This window comes from Vipera ursinii (genome assembly GCF_947247035.1).
Source record: "Vipera ursinii genome assembly, chromosome: 2".
Lineage (NCBI taxonomy): Eukaryota > Metazoa > Chordata > Lepidosauria > Squamata > Viperidae > Vipera > Vipera ursinii.
This window is the reverse complement of record NC_139513.1, coordinates 26,336,623-26,342,823: the sequence shown is the minus strand read 5'-3', so window position 1 is coordinate 26,342,823 and position 6,201 is coordinate 26,336,623.

Below are 6,201 nucleotides of genomic sequence, written 5' to 3'. Positions count from 1 at the left end.
GAAACGGCACTGAGCGCACGGGGATTCCCAGCGCTGGCGCCAGGGGCGCCCCAGGCACGCCCACCGGGTCGATTCATTGGCTGGCCTGTCCGCGCCATCTCCACCCACTTCATTCTCTCAGCGACACCTCCTGACTCTTCCCCGCCTCCTATTGGCCACGTTTGTCCTCCTGCTCTAGGAAAAGTAGGCCCACCCCCTTCGGCTCTCTGTAACCCGAGCGTCTCGGGCAACCTCCGCCCCGCCTTTACAGAACCCTGACTTCATTGGCTACTAGAACTGCCACTCTGTCGCCTCCGCCTCGGCAGAGCTATAAAAATAAAGTGCGGGTCGTTTCCCACTTCCACAACCCAGCCAGCGAGGTGAGCGCCTGATTGTGGAGGAAGGCGGAAGAGTGGAAACGGCTCTCGCTAGAGAGCCCGCTCCGTTTCCGCGCGTTTGCGCACGTGGGGCTGCTGTCCTACGTGCTCAAGGGCGAGGCAATCCCCTGATTGGTTCGTCGTGGCCAGTCCCACGTGGGGCCGAGGGCTGCTTGGGGACACGTGGCATGGGGGAGAAGCGGGGGGGCGGGGTGGGGCGGGTGGTTTCAGCGCTGGCTTTGGAAAGCCCTCCGTGCATGCGCACTGAGAACCGCTCCGGGAGGTGGAGCGGACGGCGCATGCTTGAGCCTGGGTGGCAGAGCCGGAGGCGAACGGGGAGGGGGACTGCGGGGAAGATTCGCGCCAGGAAAAGGGGTGTGGGCTATATAGGCTATGCTGGACGCGCGTTTGCCTTAGGAAGGAGGCAGGTTAGAGCTTGCGCTGCCGCCGCCGCAAAGCTTCGCCAGTGACCCCGAGCTGCTCCTTTCCGACGATCCCCGCGCTTGCACCGTGCCTTGGCCCCCTTGCAGACGACGCGCCCCTTTCCCTCCCTCCCCCCCACCTCTCTCCTGAGCGTGGAGCTTGCAAGTCGATGCTGGTGTGAAACACGCTTTTTCGCTAGCCAGCTCTGCGGAGGCCCCTTCGCCTTGTGGCAGCCAAGATGGTAGCCCGTGTTGCATTGCCTGTTTCCCCCCGGGGGCTCCCCTCCCTCTTCTCCCCCCCCTTCTGGATCCCCTGGGCGGAGATCGGGCCCGGGCAAAGTGCCACTCGCGTCGGGACGCCGCATTATTTATATATATATATATATATATATATATATATATATATATATATATATATATATATATATATATATATATATATATATATATATATATATATATATATATATAAAAATATATTTAGATATATATATATGTGTGTGTGTGTGTATATGTATGTATATGTATATGTATGTATATATATATATGTATATATGTATGTATATATGTATATATATATATATGTGTGTATATATATATATGTGTGTATATATATATATATATATATATATATATATGCATATGCATATATATGTATGCGTATATATGTATGTATATATGTATGTGTATGTATATATGTATATATATATATGTATGTATGTATGTGTATATATATGTATATATGTATGTGTATATATGTATGTATATATGTATGTATATGTGTATATATATATATGTGTGTATATATATGTATGTGTGTATATATATGTATATATGTATATGTATATGTGTATATACATGTATATGTGTATATATATATATATATGTATATGTATGTATATGTATATATATATGTATATGTATATATATATAAAATCTTCGTGGGTGGGGGCGGCGGAAGGGGCGAGGACAGCTTGGCTTCCCGTCCTTTCGGTACCAAGTGGGAGGTTGAGATCAGCCTTCCGGTTAACTTGCAGTACTTCCCCAGTTCTTGGCGTTGCGTGTTGTGCTGCAGCTTGAAAAAAAAAAACCTCATGGGCGTGTCGGGGTTGAAATACTGTTAAGCCCTTTTTCTCCTCGCTTTTGCCATGCAGGGCCCGGTCCTTTCTGAGGCCGCCCCTCATGAAGATGTGGTTAAATTCACACGACAGGCTTTGTCGGGTGAAGCCAGGCTGCGTTGGTTTAATCTTGAAATTTACGGCGACCCCGCACAGAGAGGTTGCCCTAATTCTCCTTTTCAGGCAGACATTGCTTGGATTGCCGTATAGGAACTCCCTCGGTTAGCGCTTTAATCGGTAAAATCAAAAGTAACATGTTTGCTCTTGCAGTGCACAAACTACTTTTAAAGACACGGCAATCACATTTACTCCGCTTTGGTCTTTGGTGCAGTTTGCCTGGTTTGGTTGAGAACCTCCCAGCAAAAAAAAAAGTGTTTTTAGCAGTTGAAGTAATAATGAGAAGTCCAGCTTCTTTTGATTACTTTAATTCTAAGAAATCTTGAAACCTGAACCCTGCTGGATTACTGATTAGAATGGGTCAATTATTTAGCCTGAGTGGCATTCCAGTAAAATTTGCATCCACGTAAGGCTGAGTAGCCATCCTAAATGCTTACTCAAGAGGTTCCTGGTTAAACTCATTGGGAGTTTACTTCCATATGGATCTCTGTAGACTTGCATCAGAGCCATGATGTTGTACTAGTGTAATTTGAATCTTGGAGTGCGTCAGGCAATCACAAAAGCTTGCAGATGTTACTTTGAAATCCCAGCCCTAGAATATTACATTATGCAGTGAAAAGTCTACATGCATTCTGTATTTTTAAAGGAAAGCTGGTTAGGAAGTTGTAGCTCCCAAAAAATACAAAACGTAATGGGGAAATAAGGCCTGGAAGGAAGCTACTGCATAGCAAGCTAGCTGTATTTTCTCTGCCGGCCATTTTCAAGGATTTTGCTGTCCTCTTTATAGTTGTGTCCTCCATACTGTGTTACCACAGGCACACTGAATATGCTGAATTCTTAAGGCATCAAAACTTTAAAGAGAACCGACACTTCTTAATACTCTGCAAGCACTGGGGTTCCTCTATATACTTTTGTTTTGGCAGTCTTAAAGAATAATGGCTAGAGAACCAAATCCTTGTAGTCTGCTACTGATTATGTATGCATGATGCAACATGTGTAAGGCAGTTTTTTGTCTTTTGAGGGCTAACTGTTTTTTAAAGCGAGAAACAAAATCAGAAAGCATTTTTTTCTGTTTTTGCGTGTGGGATTGAGGTACTTGGGAGAGGGGAATTGATATTTCATCTGCTAAAAAGCCTGTGCAAGCAGAGCTTTCCTCCACCCCCATAAATCAGAAGAAAGTACAGCAATTCTTAATATAAGGGCTTGTGGAGTTGGATCTCTTCTTAAAACAGTAGTGTTTTTTCATACACATCTCACTATACAAATAGGTGGTTTAGGATCAACACAGGAAATGCTAAAAAGGCTGCCTTCTGCAGGGCTGAGATTCTGTGCTTCCTCCCTCCCCCCCTTTTTTTTAAAAAAAAAAAACCCACATCAGCCGTGTTCCTCCCTCCCATTTCAGACCCACAATGCAAGTGAGCCTCTGCTGCCGCCAGGATGTGGTGAACAGGAAACTGGCACAGCTGTTGACTGAATCTGTGGCCCAGCAGAGGAGAGACATCTGGTGGCTAAAATGTCTTTATGGGCGGCAGCAGATCAAGATAGTTTTAACAGAGTTGGAAGGGATCTCCTCCGTCTTCTAGTCCAGCCCTCTGCTCAAGCAGGAAATCCTGTTCAATCTCTTCGTCTGTCTTCCAAAAAAATAAAAAACCCTCACTAAAATAGGTACTTTAGCTTTATTTTGGCAAACTACCTGTGCATACATGTTGTTACCATATAATGGAATATGCAGCTCGACTTACAAGCACAAGTGAGCCCAAAATTTCCGTTGCTGAGCAAGGCAGTTGAGTCGCGCCTCATTTTATGACCTTTTTGTCACAAAATGTTAAGCAAATCACTGCAGTTAAGTGAATCTGACTTCCTCTATTGTCATTCATCCAAAGCCAGCTGAGAAAGTTGCAGATGGTAATCACATAATGCTGGGTCAAGGCAGCCGTCCTAAATACTTGGCAAGCGCCCGAATTTTGTTCACGTGGGATGCTGAAAACCGGACATGTCGCTTCTTTCACAGCTGTTGTAATGGTTATTGAATGAATGGCTCAGTCAATGACTACTTGTGCACGTAGAGCTGATTCACAATGGGGTTGAAAAATCTTCCATTTTCAATGGGACTTTTAAAATCCAGTGGATTATCAGTAACTAATTTTTTAATTAAACTGATGCAAAATGTAGCGGCATCAGCAGTTATGTGTGCCACTAAGAGGACACATGTAACATCTCTACTTCATGACCTGCATTGCCTGCCCGTTTGCTTCCAAATCATGATGCTGATTTTGACCTGGCATTAGGCCAGGTTGAGGGACTGCCTCTTCCCAATTACATCTACTCATCCCAACAGGTCCATCGGGAGAGGCATGCTGCAAAAGAATTCCATCTGATGGGACCTAGGAGGCAAACTTTAATATTAGTTTGCTTTGTCCACCCATCCTTTGCAATAATTGAGGTGATATTAGCCTTATGGCTTTCTGTGGCCCCCAACCTTTGTGGCTTGGTGGCCTGGCTGGTGGAAAAGAGGGGAACCGGGCTCCACAAGCAGCAGGCCAGCACATGCAAGCATGCAGTTCTACTTACACAAGCGGCAGGCCGACGCACATGAATGCATAGCTTAACTGCCAATCCGCCACTCACGCAAATGGAGCTGTGCGTACACACGTGCCAGCCTGCCACTCATGTGGCCCAGTTCCAAATAGGCTAGCCCAGTAGTGGGACATGGCCCAGGGGTTGAGGACCCCTGCCTTGGAGTTTGTGCGTGGCTGCGTTATGTGTGATATTCTCCCACTTGCGATTTTTATCTCTGTTTCCTGTTTTAATTGGTTTCGCAGTATGTTATAGTCCAGAGTCACTTTGTATGAGAAGGCAGCCAAATAAATTTGACAAATAGTATAGTTTCTACTGTTAACATCGAGCATGATGCCTCAGGTTTTTTATGTTGACCGTTCTGTATTGAGTAGGCGATTCAAAGATTGCTGTAAATAAAAAGCGCCAGCATGCCAAGCTCGTTGGATACATGGGGTACAATCCAGGGCACTTAGCTCTTGCGCAGAATCTGCTACTGGATGCCCTTACCTCGGTCTGGGGGTGAGATGCCACTTAAGTCATGCAGTATTGCCCTTGGGCAGGCCTACCTCTCCACTATTATATATCCCTTTTTAGTGCCGATTGGCTTAGATGCATGGTCCAAGACAATATGAGCATCTATCTTCCTGTCACTAAATAAATCAATCTGGGCCTTAGTGTAAAAAAATATGTTAAGAGATCTAACCTCCTAAGGCAAAAATAAGCAACTTTTCAGCCTATACTTAGCTGAAAAAGGAAAACTGGTTTTTGGGTGTGTGCACATACCTTATCCTGTCTAGCACTACCAGTGAATAACTTGTTTATCTTGTGGCAGACATCCAAAGAAATCAAGGCTGGGTTCAGATAACATCCTAGACCTTGGTTAACAAGATCTAATTGCTGTGTTCACATGCCTTGTTCAAACAATACACTCTGAGCAAATTGTAGTTTAATATGGTGGCTTGGTTCATAGAACCGGCTAAACTGATCTTAGCTCCATTAGTTTAACGTGCTGTATGAACCAAGCCCATGGGGAGGCAGGGAGATTAAAAACATTACCAGCATAATTATTTTTCACACTGCTCAAGATGCCAGTTTCCATACTGTAATTTCAAAGAATCCTCTCTTCCAGGTCCAGCTGATGAGCCTCGAATATAGAGTGGAATTTTGGCCTTGTAACCAGGAAAGACCTGGGTTTGCAGGATTATACAGTGTGTTGAGACCACTATTGATCTGGTTAAATACATATGGCAAATGCAATTATTACTGCAGTGAATAAAGTTAACACCTTGAGAATCCACTATAATCACTTTGCCTAAGTGGCACCACACATCTATTTGGTAGCTTTCAAGACATACCATCCATCAAGTCTTGACAGGCATTTTTTTTAAAAAAAAACCCCAGTTCTAACATTTGCAGTTGTGCAACAGTAACTTCTGGAAGCTCACACACATTCCAAATTCTTTATGCCACACTTTGCTGAATTTGGCAAGGGCTAAAGATTGAAGGCTCCAGCAAAAGCATTCTGCAAGCATAGTGAGAAATATGTTCAAGAGGGCACATTGTGACCTGATTTACCCATCAATCTGGAGTGCAGCCTTCAATTTCCTTTGCCACACATTACCTACTGCT